Source organism: Eleutherodactylus coqui, chromosome 6 (genome assembly GCF_035609145.1).
Source record: "Eleutherodactylus coqui strain aEleCoq1 chromosome 6, aEleCoq1.hap1, whole genome shotgun sequence".
Lineage (NCBI taxonomy): Eukaryota > Metazoa > Chordata > Amphibia > Anura > Eleutherodactylidae > Eleutherodactylus > Eleutherodactylus coqui.
The window spans coordinates 224,914,038-224,932,863 of NC_089842.1; the positions used below are offsets into that span (position 1 = coordinate 224,914,038).

General features: G+C 50.5%; 1 protein-coding gene across 2 annotated transcripts in view; it reads right to left on the reverse strand.

The window, feature by feature from the left end:
* Positions 1-204: 204 nt before the first annotated feature.
* Positions 205-18,826, reverse strand: part of LOC136633336 (SLAM family member 9-like) — a 36,972-nt gene continuing 18,350 nt past the window's right edge. For both annotated transcript variants that reach the window (XM_066608998.1, XM_066608997.1), the window contains exon 5: positions 205-348. The gene's annotated coding sequence lies outside the window, so the exon portion shown is untranslated. The remainder of the gene's footprint in view (positions 349-18,826) is intronic.

Genomic DNA, 18,826 nt, shown 5'->3' on the forward strand with positions numbered 1-18,826 from the left:
CCGGCGGCCATCTTCAGCGGTAAGTATTGAAGTCACCGGAGCGCGGGGATTAAGGTAAGCGCTCCGGTAAGCTTTCTTTACTTCCCTGCATCGGGGTTTAAATGATTAGTTTATAATATGCTGCAATGATGAGCGTTCAACAAGGAAGAAACAGGCTGCGGATATTCTGAATCACGAGACAAAGAAAATCACCAACCAAACAAGTGTTATAGAAATATATTCGCCTTTATTTATCATCATTGGTCAAAGTTTCCTAAACTTCAGGCTCCTAATATAGAGATTCTTTAAATTGACCTTCAACAGCAGTTAAGGTGTCAGCTGGGTCCTTGATTGTCCTTCTTTACAAACCTGAAATGGAAAAGAAAAGTCCAAATGACATTATGAAAAGAATCATCAAAATAACACAACATGCCCTCATATCCGAGCTGCCATAATATCCGTGTTTAGCAGTCTGCATGTGGCTACATGCATTTAAAGGGATTTAGTCACTTCTAGCAATTCATGGCCTATACTTAAGAGTCCTTTTACACAGGCTGATAAATCGTTCAGTCCCTAAATTGTTCAGTCATGCGCTAAACTGAACTTCGAAGTAGAATTCTTTTGCTTCTCTTTCATTGTTCAGTTTCTGCATGCATAAAACTAAATAAAAGATCAGCTCATGTAAACAGGCAGTTATTCACTTCTAAACAACTGCCTGTTTATTGTGAACAGGAGTGAATGGCGAGTATGATCCCTGGCCTGCTCGACATCCATTCCCTGAGCATTGCTTGTTCCTGCATAGAAACAGCATAATTCAACAGTATAGTGTAGAAGCTTTTTGTAACTGTCAGAGAAATAAAGAAATCGCCAATGTCAGCTAAAATTTGAATAATAAGTCACTAGTGACAACACCCATTAACAAAGACTCAGACACAGAGATCTGAATAACAGTCAATGGTGGCAGGTTCTGCTGCCCCACTGCACATTGCTGGGCTTTATTAAGACATAAAAAGGGGTGTTAATTAGAGATGAGCGAACGCGTTCGTCCGAGCTTGATATTCGTGCGAATATTAGGGTGTTCGGGATGTTCGTTATTCGTAACGAACACCATGCGGTGTTCTGGTTACTTTCACTTCCTTCCCTGAGACGTTTGCGCGCTTTTCTGGCCAATTGAAAGACAGGGAAGGCATTACAACTTCCCCCTGTGACGTTCAAGCCCTATACCACCCCCCTGCTGTGAGTGGCTGGGAAGATCAGGTGTCACCGGAACATAAAAGTCGGCCCCTCCCGCGGCTCGCCTCAGATGCCTGGTGAGTTAGATGAGGGACAGTGCTGTTTGTACCGGAGCTGCTGTAGGGAAAGAATTGGTAGTTAGTGTAGGCTTCAAGACCCCCCAAAGGTCCTTATTAGGGCCACTGATAGCTGTGTGTTGGCTGCTGTTAGCAGTGCCATTTTTTTTTTTCTCAAAATCGGCTCTGCAGAGCGTTGCACCTGGCATTAGGGACAGAAGTGCTGCATAGGCAGGGAGAGTGTTAGGAGTGAGTGTAGCCTTCAAGAACCTCAACGGTCCTTTCTAGGGCCATATTTATCCGTGTGCAGTACTGTCCAGGCTGCTGTTAGCTGTGCTGCATTTTTTTTTGGCTTCTCAAAATCGCCTCTGCAGAGCATTCCACCCTCCATTGATACTGCAGGGAAAGAATTGTATAGGCAGGGCCACAACACAGTTATTATTCATTGAATATACGCAGTGCTGCCTTTTGCTTGTAAAACAAGTGAAAATAATTCTATTTGTCCTGCCTCTGTCCGTCCTAACGCCGGTGGACACGTGTCGGCTGCGTCTGCAACCTGTAAAAATCATACGCACCCAGCTACGTTTTACTCCTGGCTTCGCCATTTGCTTTCCTTAATTGGGAAAAAAAATACCTGCTCTGCCACAGTTAATAACTCTGCTACCCTCACGTTCTGTGACACATTAGCAGGAAAACAGCACAGTTATTAAACTTCTCATGTTCATAGAATATACGCAGTGCTGCCTTTTGGTGGAAAAAAACTGAAAACAAATCTATTTGTCCAGCCTCTGTCCGTCCTAAGGGCTGTGGACACGTGTGAGCTGCGTGAACAACATTGCTAAATCAGACGCACCCAGCTACGCTTTACTGCTGGCTTTGCCATTTGCTTTCCTTAATTGGGAAAAAAATACCTGCTCTGCCAGAGTTATAATAACTCTGCTACCCTCACGTTCTGTGACACATAAGCAGGGACACAGCACAGTTATTAAACTTCTCATGTTCATTGAATATACGCAGTGCTGCCTTTTGGTGGAAAAAAACTGAAAACAAATCTATTTGTCCAGCCTCTGTCCGTCCTAAGGGCGGTGGACACGTGTGAGCTGCGTGAACAACATTGCTAAATCAGACGCACCCAGCTACGCTTTACTGCTGGCTTTGCCATTTGCTTTCCTTAATTGGGAAAAAAATACCTGCTCTGCCAGAGTTATAATAACTCTGCTACCCTCACGTTCTGTGACACATAAGCAGGGACACAGCACAGTTATTAAACTTCTCATGTTCATAGAATATACGCAGTGCTGCCTTTTGGTGGAAAAAAACTGAAAACAAATCTATTTGTCCAGCCTCTGTCCGTCCTAAGGGCTGTGGACACGTGTGAGCTGCGTGAACAACATTGCTAAATCAGACGCACCCAGCTACGCTTTACTGCTGGCTTCGCCATTTGCTTTCCTTAATTGGGAAAAAAATACCTGCTCTGCCAGAGTTATAATAACTCTGCTACCCTCACGTTCTGTGACACATTAGCAGGGACACAGCACAGTTATTAAACTTAGATTATTCATTCACTAGAGGCAGTGGGGCCTTTCGTTTCCAAAAAGGGCAAAAATTATATTTGGCCTGCAATCTTGCGCCAATTTATTTCCTGCCTGTGAAATCAAATCACTGGTAATACAGCATGCTGAGGGGTAGGGGTAGGCCTAGAGGACGTGGACGCGGCCGAGGACGCGGAGGGCCAAGTCAGGGTGTGGGCACAGGCCGAGCTCCTGATCCCGGTGTGTCGCAGCCGACTGCTGCGCGATTAGGAGAGAGGCACGTTTCTGGCGTCCCCACATTCATCGCCCAATTAATGGGTCCACGCGGGAGACGGTTATTAGAAAATGAGCAGTGTGAGCAGGTCCTGTCCTGGATGGCAGAAAGTGCTTCGAGCAACCTATCGTCAACACGCAGTTCTGCGCCGTCCACTGCTGCAAATCCGAATCCTCTGTCTGCTGCTCCTCCTTCCTCCCAGCCTCCTCACTCCACTACAATGACACCTGCTCAGGAGCGGGAACACTTCCAGGAACTGTTCTCGGGCCCCTGCTCAGATTGGGCAGCAGCGGTTCCTCTCCCACCAGAGGAGTTTATAGTCACTGATGCCCAACCATTCGAAAGTTCCCGGGGTCCGGGGGATGAGGCTGGGGTCTTCCGCCAACTGTCTCAAGAACTTTCTGTGGGTGAGGAGGACGATGACGATCAGACACAGTTGTCTTGCAGTGAGGTAGTAGTAAGGGCAGTAAGTCCGAGGGAGCAGCGCACAGAGGATTCGGAGGAAGAGCAGCAGGACGATGAGGTGACTGACCCCACCTGGTGTGCAACGCTTACTCAGGAGGACAGGTCTTCAGAGGGGGAGTCAAGGGCATCAGCAGGGCAGGTTGCAAGAGGCAGTGCGGTGGCCAGGGCCAGGGGTAGAGGCAGGGCCAGACCGAATAATCCACCAAGTGTTTCCCAAAGCGCCCCCTCGCGCCATGCCACCCTGCAGAGGCCGAGGTGCTCTAAGGTCTGGCAGTTTTTCACAGAGACGCCTGACGACCGACGAACAGTGGTGTGCAACCTTTGTTGCGCAAAGCTCAGCCGGGGAGCCAACACCAACAGCCTCACCACCACCACCATGCGCAGGCATATGATGGCCAAGCACCCCACAAGGTGGGACGAAGGCCGTTCAGCGCCTCCGGTTTGCACCCCTGCCTCTCCCCCTGTGCCCCAACCTGCCACTGAGATGCAACCCCCCTCTCAGGACACAGGCACTACCGCCTCATGGCCTGCACCCACACCCTCATCTCCGCTGTCCTCGGCCCCATCCAGCAGTGTAGTTCAGCGCACCGTCCAGCCGTCGCTTGCGCAAGTGTTCGAGCGCAAGCGCAAGTACGCCGCCACGCACCCGCACACTCAAACGTTAACCGTCCGCATCGCAAAATTCATCAGCCTTGAGATGCTGCCGTATAGGGTTGTGGAAACGGAGTCCTTCAAAAGTATCATGGAGGCGGCGGCCCCGCGCTACTCAGTTCCCAGTCGCCACTACTTTTCCCGATGTGCCGTCCCAGCCCTGCACGACCACGTCTCCCGCAACATTGTACGCGCCCTCACCAACGCGGTTACTGCCACGGTCCACTTAACTACGGACACGTGGACAAGCACAGGCGGGCAGGGCCACTACATCTCCCTGACGGCACATTGGGTGAATTTAGTGGAGGCTGGGACAGAGTCAGAGCCTGGGACCGCTCACGTCCTACCCACCCCCAGAATTGCGGGCCCCAGCTCGGTGCTGGTATCTGCGGAGGTGTATGCTTCCTCCACTAAAGCACCCTCCTCCTCCTCCTCCTCCTCCTCTGTCTCGCAATCAAGATGTGTTAGCAGCAGCATGTCGCCAGCAGTCGGTGTCGCGCGGTGTGGCAGCACAGCGGTGGGCAAGCGTCAGCAGGCCGTGCTGAAACTACTCAGCTTAGGCGATAAGAGGCACACGGCCCACGAACTGCTGCAGGGTCTGACACAGCAGACCGACCGCTGGCTTGCGCCGCTGAGCCTCCAACCGGGCATGGTCGTGTGTGACAACGGCCGTAACCTGGTGGCGGCTCTGCAGCTCGGCAGCCTCACGCACGTGCCATGCCTGGCCCACGTCTTTAATTTGGTGGTTCAGCGCTTTCTGAAAAGCTACCCACGCTTGTCAGACCTGCTCGTAAAGGCGCGCCGGCTCTGCGCACATTTCCGCAAGTCCCACACGGACGCTGCCACCCTGCGCACCCTGCAACATCACTTTAAGCTGACAGTGCACCGACTGCTGTGCGACGTGCCCACACGGTGGAACTCTACGCTCCACATGTTGGCCAGGCTCTATGAACAACGGAGAGCTATAGTCGAATACCAACTCCAACATGGGCGGCGCAGTGGGAGTCAGCCTCCTCAATTCCTTTCAGAAGAGTGGGCCTGGTTGGCAGACATCTGCCATGTCCTTGGTAATTTTGAGGAGTCTACCCAGGTGGTGAGCGGCGATGCTACAATCATTAGCGTCACCATTCCTCTGCTATGCATCTTGAGAAATTCCCTGCAAACCATAAAGGCAGCTGCTTTGCGCTCGGAAACGGGGGCGGGGGAAGACAGTATGCCGCTGGATAGTCAGGGCACCCTCCTGTCTATTTCTCAGCGCGTACAGGAGGAGGAGGAGGAGCATGAGGAGGATGAGGAGGAGGGGGAAGAGACAGCTTGGGCCGCTGCTGACGGTACACCGGCTGATTGCCTGTCATCCTTTCAGCGTGTATGGCCTGAGGAGGAGGAGGAGGAGGAGGATCCTGAAAGTGATCTTCCTAGTGAGGACAGCCATGTGTTGCGTACTGGTACCCTGGCACACATGGCTGACTTCATGTTAGGATGCCTTTCTCGTGACCCTCGCGTTGCACGCATTCTGGCCACGACGGATTACTGGGTGTACACACTGCTCGATCCACGGTATAAGGAGAACCTGCCCACTCTGATTCCCGAAGAGGAAAGGGGTTCGAGAGTGTTGCTATACCACAGGACCCTTGCGGACAAGCTGATGGTAAAATTCCCAGCCGACAGCGCTAGTGGCAGAAGGCGCAGTACCGAGGGCAAGGTAGCAGGGGATGTGCGTAGATCGAGCAGCATGTACATCCCAGGCAGTGCAACAGTCTTTAAGGGCCTGGCCAGCTTTATGGCTCCCCACCAAGACTGTGTCACCGCTCCCCAGTCACGGCTGAGTCGGCGGGAGCACTGTAAAAGGATGGTGAGGGAGTACGTAGCGGATCGCACGACCATCCTTGGTGACGCCTCTGCCCCCTACAACTACTGGGTGTCGAAGCTGGACACGTGGCCTGAACTCGCGCTGTATGCCCTGGAGGTGCTTGCTTGTCCTGCGGCTAGCGTCTTGTCGGAGAGGGTGTTTAGTGCGGCTGGGGGAATCATCACAGATAAGCGTAGCCGCTTGTCAACCGACAGTGCCGACAGGCTAACACTCATCAAGATGAACAAAGGCTGGATTTCCCCAGACTTCTGTTCTCCACCAGCGGACAGCAGCGATACGTAAGCAATACGTAGGCTGCACCCGCGGATGGAAGCTACGTTCTCTCTCACCATCCAAAACGGGGACATTTCTGCTTCATCAATCTGTGTCTAATATTCCTCCTCCTCCTCCTCCTGCTCCTCCTCCTGAAACCTCACGTAATCACGCTGAACGGGCAATTTTTCTTAGGGCCACAAGGCTCAGTCAAATAATTTTTCTGAACAATTTTTATAAGTTTCAATGCGCTTAAAAGCATTGGAACTTTAACTTGAACCAATTTTTCGTTACACTGGGCTGCCTCCAGGCCTAGTTACCACTTAAGCCACATTAACCAAAGCGATTAATGGGTTTCACCTGCCCTCTTGGCTGGCCATGGCCAATTTTTGGGATGTACATTAGTACTGTTGATACAGCAATTTTTGTGGGCCCTCGCCTACAGTGTAATCAAATTAATTTTTAGCCCACCTGCATTACAGCTGACGTTACCTCAGCTGTGTTGGGCAATGCAATGGGATATTTTTATGTACCGCCGGTGGGTTCCAGGGAGCCACCCATGCTGTAGGTGCACACGGAGTTTTTAATACATCTGTACACTTCTAAAGAACCCCAGTCTGACTGGGGCATGCAGTGTGGGCCGAAGCCCACCTGTATTACGCACGACATTACTACCTCAGCTGTGTTGGGCAATGCAATGGGATATTTCTATGTACCGCCGGTGGCTTCCTGGCACCCACCCAGGCAGTGGGTCCACAGGGAGTTTAACCTACATGTGTCCACTTGTAAAGAACCCCAGTCTGACTGGGGCATGCAGTGTGGGCCGAAGCCCACCTGCATTAAGCACGACATTACTACCTCAGCTGTGTTGGGCAATGCAATGGGATATTTTTATGTACCGCCGGTGGCTTCCTGGCACCCACCCATGCTGTGGGTCCACAGGGAATTATAAATGCATCTGTTTCCACTTATAAAGAGACCCAGTCTGACTGGGGCATGCAGTGTGGGCCGAAACCCACCTGCATTAACCCTTTCCAGTCCACTGTGTGACCTGTGAAGACATTAGGGTTTAAGGCTGTACAGCTCCGTTGTTGGTAGACGTCCGTCGGGGTTCTCTTACTGTATATTGCCAGCCTCTCTGCTGTCGGAGCCTATCCTACGTGTCAGCTCATGCAGTACTGGCTTTAGCCAGCATATAGCGCCGTTGTATAACGGCAGAAAAAGAGTAAGCCCCCTAGGAAAACCATATACAAATTGGATTGGAAAGGGTTAAGCACAACATTACTACCTCAGCTGTGTTGGGCAATGCAATGGGATATTTCTATGTACCGCCGGTGGCTTCCTGGCACCCACCCATGCTGTAGGTGCACACGGAGTTTTTACTACATCTGTACACTTATAAAGAACCCCAGTCAGACTGGGGCATGCAGTGTGGGCCGAAGCCCACCTGCATTAAGCACGACATTACTACCTCAGCTGTGTTGGGCAATGCAATGGGATATTTCTGTGTACCGCCGGTGGGTTCCAGGGAGCCACCCATGCTGTGGGTCGACAGGGACTTCACAATAGGGAGTTGTACCTGCCTGTGTCTATGAATTAAAAAGCCCGGTCTGACTGGGGCATGCAGACACCTTGACAGAATGAATAGTGTGTGGCACATAGGTTCCCCATTGCTATGCCCACGTGTGCAGCTCCTGATGGCGGTGGCACAGGATTCTATTTCTCATTGCTTCTGTACAGCATTGTGGGCTATTGCTCCGCCACTTTTAAAGAGGGTCGCTGCCTAGCCGTGCCAACCTCTGCAGTGTGTGCCTGCGGTCCCTCGTCATGGCAGACGCAATTCTAAATAGACATGAGCGTGGTGTGGCATGAGGGCAGCTGAAGGCTGCCCAGGGACACTTTGGTGTGTGCTGTGGGGGGGAGGGGGGGCGGTTGGGCAGCATGTAACCCAGGAGAAGTGGCAGCGGAGTGTCATGCAGGCAGTGATTGTGCTTTGTTGGAGGTAGTGTGGTGCTTAGCAAAGGTATGCCATGCTAATGTGGGCTTTTCAGAAGTAAAAGTTGTTGGGAGGGGGGGGGCCCACTCTTGCCGGTATTGTGGCTTAATAGTGGGACCTGTGAACTTGAGATGCAGCCCAACATGTAGCCCCTCGCCTGCCCTATCCGTTGCTGTGTCGTTCCCATCACTTTGTTGAATTGCCCAGATTTTCACACATGAAAACCTTAGCGAGCATCGGCGAAATACAAAAATGCTCTGGTCGCCCATTGACTTCAATGGGGTTCGTTGTTCGAAACGAACCCTCGAGCATCGCGGGAAGTTCGTTCCGAATAACGAGCACCCGAACATTTTGGTGTTCGCTCATCTCTAGTGTTAATTAATGCACGCAAGGGGGCTGCTCTGAACATGGTTACATAATTCAAGGTAAGGTCACATGTTTGGCTGTAAACGTAGTTTCTCACAGTAGAACATTATTCTGGCAAATACAAAGTAACATCTGGAGCACATTTTGCAATATTACACAATGTTGCACAATGTTACACAATCAGAGGATAAACTCCCCCATATTGGTCATTCTACAGAGCACCCAATATACTTTCTGAAATAACTTTGGCCTCCATGACTGTTTCCATGATTCTAGGAAAAGTACTTTAACTCAAAATACAGAGAATGTCTAAAAGGCAATAGTTTAACCAGAGGCCATATGAACCAAAATAAACCAAATTTCACTAACATAACGTAACAGGTTCACTTTAAAGGGGTTGAATCATGGAGATAACTTCATCATTATGCCCTATTATGGTGTATGAACAACATATAGGGATATTTTCCACTTGAAGCTCATGAGCAAGAAAGGAGAGCTGTTCTGTAATAGTGCCTCCCAATTTGGCAGACTCCAGTCACACATCTAAATGACATCTATGTAGTCATTCTTTCCCCATGTCTGCCTGGCCTTGGCCCCACTGCCTAAATTAAATATTGAAACCTCTAACCATGACAGGAGAGATTCCTTTACATCAACCTTCTACGTCTGGGAGAAAGAATGTTTCATCCTTGTGATAGATGGGGATTCTTCGCCAAAAGAGCAATAAGAGCATGGAAGTAGCTGCCCCAATCGCTATGATGGTTGATTTGTAGGGATGAGCGAGCATACTCGTCCGAGCTTGATGCTCGTTCGAGTATTAGGGTGTTCGAGATGCTCGTTACTCGAGACGAGCACCACGCGATGTTCGTGTTACTTTCACTTTCATCTCTGAGAAATTTGCGCGCTTTTCTGGCCAATAGAAAGACAGGGAAGGCATTACAACTTCCTCCTGTGACATTCCAGCTCTATCCCACCCCCACTGCAGTGAGTGGCTGGGGAGATCAGATGACACCCGAGTATATAAATCTGCCCCGCCCGCGGCTCACCACAGATGCATGCTGACAGAGATCAGGGAAAGTGCTGCTGATGCTGCTGCTGCTATAGGGAGAGCGTTAGGTGTTATTTTAGTCTTCAAGAACCCCAACGGTCCTTCTTAGGGCCACATCTGACCGTGTGCAGTACTGTTAAGGCTGCTGTGAGCAGTGTTGCACTTTTTTTTTTTTTTTTTGTATATCGGGCGTGCAGACCATAGCGTCCTCAGTCTGCAGTCATTTTACTCAGTATAGGGGCAGTACTGGTGAGGCAGGGACAGTGGTACAGGGAAAGAGATATACTGGCTATATAGGCAGTGGGCTTTTTCCCACAAACTTCCAAAAAATACAATATTAGAGCTGCCTGTCACTGCCTTCAGTTTACTGCGTCTCTGCTGGGGGTAGTAGTAGTTGAATTAATACCCAGCCTTGCGCATAATTGTTGCCTGCCTCTGCAGTGCGTTACGTACGCGAAGTCAGCCTCCAACAGGGCAATCGAAATACAGTGCATATCACAGGCAGTGTGGTTGTTCCCACCAAGTTAAAAAATATACAAGATTTGGCCTGCCTGTCAGTGCCTTCCGTTTACAGCGTCTCTGCTGGGGGTAGTAGTTGTTGAATTAATACCCAGCCTTGCGCATAGTTGTTGCTTGCTCTGCAGTGTGTTACGTACGCGAAGTCAGCCTCCAACAAGGCAATCGAAATACAGTGTTTATCACAGGCAGTGTGGTTGTTCCCAAAAACTTCCAAAAAAATACAATATTAGGCCTGCCTGTCACTGCCTTCAGTTTACTGCGTCTCTGCTGGGGGTAGTAGTTGTTGAATTAATACCCAGCCTTGCGCATAATTGTTGCCTGGCTCTGCAGTGCGTTACTCGGTTTCCAGTCGCCACTACTTTTCCCGATGTGCCGTCATAGCCCTGCATGACCACGTCTCCCGCAACATTGTACGCGCCCTCACCAACGCGGTTACTGCCAAGGTCCACTTAACTACGGACACGTGGACAAGCACAGGCAGGCAGGGCCACTATATCTCCCTGACGGCACATTGGGTGAATTTAGTGGAGGCTGGGACAGAGTCAGAGCCTGGGACCGCTCACGTCCAACCCACCCCCAGAATTGCGGGCCCCAGCTCGGTGCTGGTATCTGCGGCGGTGTATGCTTCCTCCACTAAACCACCCTCCTCCTTCTCCTACGCAACCTCTGTCTCGCAATCAAGATGTGTCAGCAGCACGTCGCCAGCAGTCGGTGTCGCGCTGGGTGGCAGCACAGCGGTGGGCAAGCGCCAGCAGGCCGTGCTGAAACTACTCAGCTTAGGAGAGAAGAGGCACACAGCCCACGAACTGCTGCAGGGTCTGACAGAGCAGACCGACCGCTGGCTTTCGCCGCTGAGCCTCCAACCGGGCATGGTCGTGTGTGACAACGGCCGTAACCTGGTGACGGCTCTGCAGCTCGGCAGCCTCATGCACGTGCCATGCCTGGCCCACGTCTTTAATTTGGTGGTTCAGCGCTTTCTGAAAAGCTACCCACGCTTGTCAGACCTGCTCGGAAAGGTGCGCCGGCTCAGCGCACATTTACGCAAGTCCAACACGGACGCTGCCACCCTGTGGACCCTACAACATCGGTTTAATCTGCCAGTGCACCGACTGCTGTGGAACTCTACGCTCCACATGTTGGCCAGGCTCTATGAGCAGCGTAGAGCTATAGTGGAATACCAACTCCAACATGGGCGGCGTAGTGGGAGTCAGCCTCCTCAATTCTTTACAGAAGAGTGGGCCTGGTTGGCAGACATCTGCCAGGTCCTTGGAAACTTTGAGGAGTCTACCCAGATGGTGAGCGGCGATGCTGCAATCATTAGCGTCACCATTCCTCTGCTATGCCTCTTGAGAAGTTCCCTGCAAAGCATAAAGGCAGACGCTTTGCGCTCGGAAACGGAGGCGGGGGAAGACAGTATGTTGCTGGATAGTCAGAGCACCCTCATGTCTATATCTCAGCGCGTTGAGGAGGAGGAGAAGGAGGGGGAGGAGCATGAGGAGGAGGGGGAAGAGACAGCTTGGCCCACTGCTGAGGGTACCCATGCTGCTCACCTGTCATCCTTTCAGCGTGTATGGCCGGAGGAGGAGGATCCTGAAAGTGATCTTCCTAGTGAGGACAGCCATGTGTTGCGTACAGGTACCCTGGCACACATGGCGGATTTCATGTTAGGATGCCTTTCTCATGACCCTCGCATTACACGCATTCTGGCCACTACGGATTACTGGGTGAACACACTGCTCGACCCACGGTATAAGGAGAACCTTTCCACTCTCATACCCGAAGAGGAAAGGGGTTCAAGAGTGATGCTATACCACAGCACCCTGGCGGACAAACTGATGGTAAAATTCCCATCCGACAGCGCAAGTGGCAGAAGGCGTAGTTCCGAGGGCCAGGTAGCAGGGGAGGCGCGGAGATCAGGCAGCATGTACAGCACAGGCAGGGGAACCCTCTCCAAGGCCTTTGCCAGCTTTATGGCTCCCCAGCAAGACTGTGTCACCGCTCCCCAGTCAAGGCTGAGTCGGCGAAAGCACTGTAAAAGGATGGTGAGGGAGTACGTAGCCGATCGCACGACAGTCCTCCGTGACGCCTCTGCTCCCTACAACTACTGGGTGTCGAAGCTGGACACGTGGCCTGAACTCGCGCTGTATGCCCTGGAGGTGCTTGCTTGTGATGCGGCTAGCGTCTTGTAGAGAGGGTGTTTAGTGCAGCTGGGGGAATCATCACGGATAAGCGTACCCGCCTGTTAACTGACAGTGCCGACAGGCTTACACTCATAAAGATGAACAACGCCTGGATTTCCCCAGACGTCTCTTCTCCACCAGCGGACAGCAGCGGTACCTAAACAATACGTAGGCTGCACCCGCAGATGGAAGCATCGTTCTCTATCACCATAAAAAACGAGGACCTTTTAGCTTCATCAATCTGTGTATTATATTCATCCTCCTCCTCCTGCTCCTCCTGCTGAAACCTCACGTAATCACGCCGAATTGGCAATTTTTCTTAGGCCCACAAGGCTCAGTCATATGACTTTTGTAAACAATGTTTATACGTTTCAATTCTCATTAAAGCATTGAAACTTGCACCTGAACCAATTTTTATTTTAACTGGGCTGCCTCCAGGCCTAGTTACAAATTAAGCCACATTAACCAAAGCGATTAATGGGTTGCACCTGCCCTCTTGGTTGGGCATGGGCAATTTCTCTGAGGTACATTAGTACTGTTGGTACACCAATTTTTTTGGGCCCTCGCCTACAGTGTAATCCTAGTAATTTTTATGGGCTTCGCCTGCACTCATGGTACAGCAAGGTGTGTGGGGTTGGCCCACACTTTTGCTACATAAATGTAACTGGGGCTTTGTCTATACTGCAACTACTGAAATGTGAAAGAGACTGTTATCTCCCTAAACTGCTGCAACGGGAATGTTACTGTGGCCTGTCTTGACTGCTACTACTACTGAAATGGAACTAATACTGTGCTCCCCCTATACTGTTGCTTCGGAATTGTTACTGGGGCCTGTCTGGACTGCTACTACTACTGAAATGGAACTAATACTGTGCTCCCCCTATAATGCTGCTAGTGATATGTTACTGGGGCCTGTCCCTAATGCTACCGCTGAAATGTTACTAATTCTGGGCTCTGCCTATACCGCTGCTAATGCTATGTCACTGGGGTGTGGAAACGGAGGCTTCCCAAAGACATAATGGTGGCCATTTCCCACCAACGCGGTTACTGTTAAGGTGCATATAACCATGGACATGTGGAGAGGACAAGTAGTTCCTCAAAAACATCCCCCTCCTCCTCCAACAATGAAAACATTCTTGCCAAATACCTTTGCATTGGTCCGTCTGGTGGCAGTCCAAGAATTTCACCTTTACCGACACAACAAGAGAGTCCCCCCACCATCCCCCCACCACGGCCCACTTAATCCTGGCCACATTCCGAAAACCAACTAAATAATACCGCGCTACTAGGTCCGCAGTCGCCACCACATTCCCACCAACGCGGTTACTGTTAAGGTACATATTACCACTCTGACTGGGGCATGCACTGTGGGCCGAAGGACACCTGTATTGTATGGGACGTTATCTCTGCTGAGCAGGGCACTGCAATGGGATACATTTATGTACCGCCGATGGGTTCCAGGGAGCCACCCATGCTGTGGGTCCACAGGGACTTCGCATTAGGGATTTGTACCTGCCAGAGTCTATGTATTAAAAACCCCGGTCAGACTGGGGCATGCAGTGTGGGCCAAAGACCACCTGCATTAAACCTGACGTTACCTCAGCTGTGATGGGCAATGCAATGGGATATATTTATGTACTGCCGATGGCTTCCTGGGACCCACCCATGCTGTCGGTCCACACGGAGTTGTAACTCCATGTGTCCACTTCTAAAGAACCCCAGTCTGACTGGGGCATGCAGTGTGGGCCGAAGCCCACCTGCATTAAACCTGACATTACCTCAGCTGTGCTGGGCACTGCAATGGGATTTATATATGTACCGCCGGTGGGTTCCAGGGAGCCACCCATGCTGCATTCCAGGGAGCCACCACATACCTGCCTGTGACTATTTATAAAAAAAACCCGGTCTGACTGGGGCATGCAGTGTGGGGGGAGGCCCACCTGTATTTAATCTAACGTTAGCTCTACTATATGTGGCACTGCATTGGGACAAACTACAGGAGCTATACAGCGCTAATGAGACGTGCACAGCTACGCTAGCATAGGAGTACGCTGTAGGCCCGCGATTGCTGAGGGTTTGTGCAGAGGTCTATGTCCTGGGTGCAGTGAAAGTCCGCTTCCTGCCTAGGATTGCTGAAGCTGGGGGCCGAGGCCTATGTCGTGGCCGCGGTGCAAGTCTGCCATGTTTGGCCGGTCAGATCAATTTTTGGTTCATGTCTTGGGTTTCCTAGGACCCACCTATGCTGTTGGTGCAAACTTAGCTCCTGTCACGGTGTTTGACCTGTCTGGCACAAAGACACTGACTGACTTGGGTAGGGGGCAGAGCGCAGACGGTGTTCCCCTTGCAGTGTGGATTGAGCTATGCGACACCTTGACAGAATGAATAGTGTGTGGCACATGCGCTCCCCATTGCTATGCCCACGTGTGCAGCTCCTGATGGAGGTGGCACAGGATTGGATTTCTCATTGTTTCTGTACAGCATTGTGGGCTATCGCCTCGCCCCTTTTAAAGAGGGTCGCTGCCTGGCCCTGCCAACCCTCTGCAGTGTGTGCCTGCGGGTCCACCTCATGGCAGACGCACTTATAAATAGACATGAGGGTGGTGTGGCTATGTGGCCAGCGTGTGGCATGAGGGCAGCTGAAGGCTGCGCAGGGACACTTTGGTGTGCGCTGTGGACACTGGGTCGTGCGGGAAGGTTGGGCAGCATGTTACCCAGGAGAAGTGGCAGCGGAGTGTCATGCAGGCAGTGATTGTGCTTTGTTGGAGGTAGTGTGGTGCTTAGCTAAGGTATGCCTTGCTAATGAGGGTTTTTCAGAAGTAAAAATTGTTGGGAGGGGGCGGGGGGCACTGTTGCCGCTATTGTGGCTTAATAGTGGGACCTGGGAACTTGAGATGCAGCCCAACATGTAGCCCTCGCCTGCCCTATCCGTTTCTGTGTCGTTCCCATCACTTTCTTGAATTTCCCAGATTTTCACAAATGAAAACCTTAGCGGAGCACCAGTCATATACAAAAATGCACGAGTCGCCCATTGACTTCAATGGGGTTCGTTACTCGAAACGAACCCTCGAGCATCGCGAAAAGTTCGACTCGAATAACGAGCACCCGAGCATTTTGGTGCTCGCTCATCTCTATTGATTTGTTGAAGAGGTCCCTTGATGCCTTTCTCAAAGACATATTTCATTGTTACAATATATGTGTGCTAAAATTATCTGAAGTTGGGTCATTGATTCAGAGATCTATTTTGGTTGCCAGATTGAGAGTAATTTTTTCCCTAATATGACAAAGATCTCACAGAGGTTTTTTGTCTTCTTCTGAATCAATATTCTATTATATTATACTAGATTGAATTTGATGAAACTATATCTTCTTAGCATGAATTTTGTTTGTCACTTAACAGCTCAAGTTTATATGTTACAGAAAACAAAGTACAGGAAGCAAAAGTGATAGTGTTTTTTTTTTCAATCATCAAATCACTAAGTTGTTTCCTGGTACCCAGCATGTAATTTAATTTAGTAGAGTTCGGTTAAACCAGAAACTCGTCAAGTTATAATTTCGGCAAGAAGTACAACTCAAAAGCTGAAAGAAATGCTAGAAATAACCTCTATAATCAAGGAGAATCCCAGATTATGTTTATAGAAAGTCTTGCCGAATGTTTGCTGAAAGTTGGCTGCTGAAAGTTTGTTTTAAAAGTCAAGTTAGGAGAGTCACTAGTTGTTTAAGAGGTTCATGAATGGATTAGGAAAACCTCTCAAAGAGTAACTGCACTTTTGTAAAACTTTTGACATGCTGTAGAGACATATCAAAACTTTTGATCAGTGAGGGTCTGGGTGCTGAGACCCCAAATGATCACTGAAATGAAGGGGCCGTTCAACTGTGTTTGTTACTTTTCAGCTTTTTTCAGCAACTGGAGATGAGTTTCTACAAATCTATAGATGTGCTGAGAGCAGTGAAAGAGTTACAAGCACTTAGCCAGAGACCCCCACAGATCAAAACTTTTGACACATCTCTATAATAAAGGTTTGACAGCAGTGCCAATATTGTGTTTATTAGCTTAATAGAATTCTCTCACTGAAACCTCCTATAGTGTATATTTTTTAAATGTGAGTTTATGACTAGAGATGAGCGAGCACCAAAATGCTCGGGTGCTCGTTACTCGGGACGAAATTATCGCGATGCTCGAGGGTTCGTTTCGAGTAACGAACCCCATTGAAGTCAATGGGCGACCCGAGCATTTTTGTATATCGCCGATGCTCGCTAAGGTTTTCATTTGTGAAAATCTGGGCAATTCAAGAAAGTGATGGGAACGACACAGCAACGGATAGGGCAGGCGAGGGGCTACATGTTGGGCTGCATCTCAAGTTCCCAGGTCCCACTATTAAGCCACAATAGCGGCAAGAGTGCCCCCCCCCCCCTCCCAACAACTTTTACTTCTGAAAAGCCCTCATTAGCAAGGCATACCTTAGCTAAGCACCACACTACCTCCAACAAAGCACAATCACTACCTGCATGACACTCCACTGCCACTTCTCCTGGGTTACATGCTGCCCCCCCCGCACAACGCAGTGTCCACAGCGCACACCAAAGTGTCCCTGCGCAGCCTTCAGCTGCACTCATGCCACACCACCCTCATGTCTATTTATAAGTGCGTCTGCCATGAGGAGGAACCGCAGGCACACACTGCAGAGGGTTGGCACGGCTAGGAAGCGACCCTCTTTAAAAGGGGCGGGGCGATAGCCCACAATGCTGTACAGAGGCAATGAGAAATATAATCCTGTGCCACCGCCATCAGGAGCTGCACACGTGGGCATAGCAATGGGGAACCTATGTGCCACACACTATTCATTCTGTCAAGGTGTCTGCATGCCCCAGTCAGACCGCGGTTTTTTATAAATAGTCACAGGCAGGTACAACTCCGCAATGGGAATTCCGTGTGCACCCACAGCATGGGTGGCTCCCTGGAACCCACCGGCTGTATATAAATGTATCCCATTGCAGTGCCCATCACAGCTGAGGTAACGTCCTATTAAATGCAGGTGGTCTTCGGCCCACACTGCATGCCCCAGTCAGACTGGGGTTCTTTAGAAGTAGACACATGCAGTTACAACTCCCTGTGATCCCACAGCATGGGTGGGTGCCAGGAAGCCACCGGCGGTACATAAATATATCCCATTGCATTGCCCATCACAGCTGATGTAACGTCAGCTTTAATGCAGGTGGGCAAAAAATTAATTGGATTACACTGTAGGCGAGGGCCCCAAAAAATTGGTGTACCAACAGTACTAATGTACCTCAGAAAAATTGCCCATGCCCAACCAAGAGGGCAGGTGAAACCCATTAATCGCTTTGGTTAATGTGGCTTAATTGGTAACTAGGCCTGGAGGCAGCCCAGTTAAAATAAAAATTGGTTCAGGTGAAAGTTTCAACGCTTTAATGAGCATTGAAACGTATAAAAATTGTTTACAAAAATTATATGACTGAGCCTTGTGGGCCTAAGAAAAATTGCCCGTTCGGCGTGATTACGTGAGGTTTCAGGAGGAGGAGCAGGAGGAGGAGGATGAATAGAATACACAGATTGATGAAGCAAAAAGGTCCCCGTTTTTGATGGTGATAGAGAACGATGCTTCCATCCGCGGGTGCAGCCTACGTATTGCTTAGGTATCGCTGCTGTCCGCTGGTGGAGAAGAGAAGTCTGGGGAAATCCAGGCTTTGTTCATCTTGATGAGTGTAAGCCTGTCGGCACTGTCGGTTGACAGGCGGGTACGCTTATCCGTGATGATTCCCCCAGCCGCACTAAACACCCTCTCTGACAAGACGCTAGCCGCAGGACAAGCAAGCACCTCCAGGGCATACAGCGCGAGTTCAGGCCACGTGTCCAGCTTCGACACCCAGTAGTTGTAGGGGGCAGAGGCGTCACCGAGGAAGGTCGTGCGATCGGCTACGTACTCCCTCACCATCCTTTTACAGTGCTCCCGCCAACTCAGCCTTGACTGGGGAGCGGTGACACAATCTTGCTGGGGAGCCATAAAGCTGGCAAAGGCCTTGGAGAATGTTCCCCTGCCTGCGCTGTACATGCTGCCTGATCTCTGCGCCTCCCCTGCTACCTGGCCTCCGGAACTGCACCTTCTGCCACTAGCGCTGTCGGATGGGAATGTTACCATCAGTTTGTCTGCCAGGGTCCTGTGGTATAGCATCACTCTCGAACCCCTTTCCTCTTCGGGTATGAGAGTGGAAAGGTTCTCCTTATACCGTGGGTCGAGCAGTGTGTACACCCAGTAATCCGTAGTGGCCAGAATGCGTGTAACGCGAGGGTCTCGAGAAAGGCATCCTAACATGAAGTCAGCCATGTGTGCCAGGGTACCTGTACGCAACACATGGCTGTCCTCACTAGGAAGATCACTTTCAGGA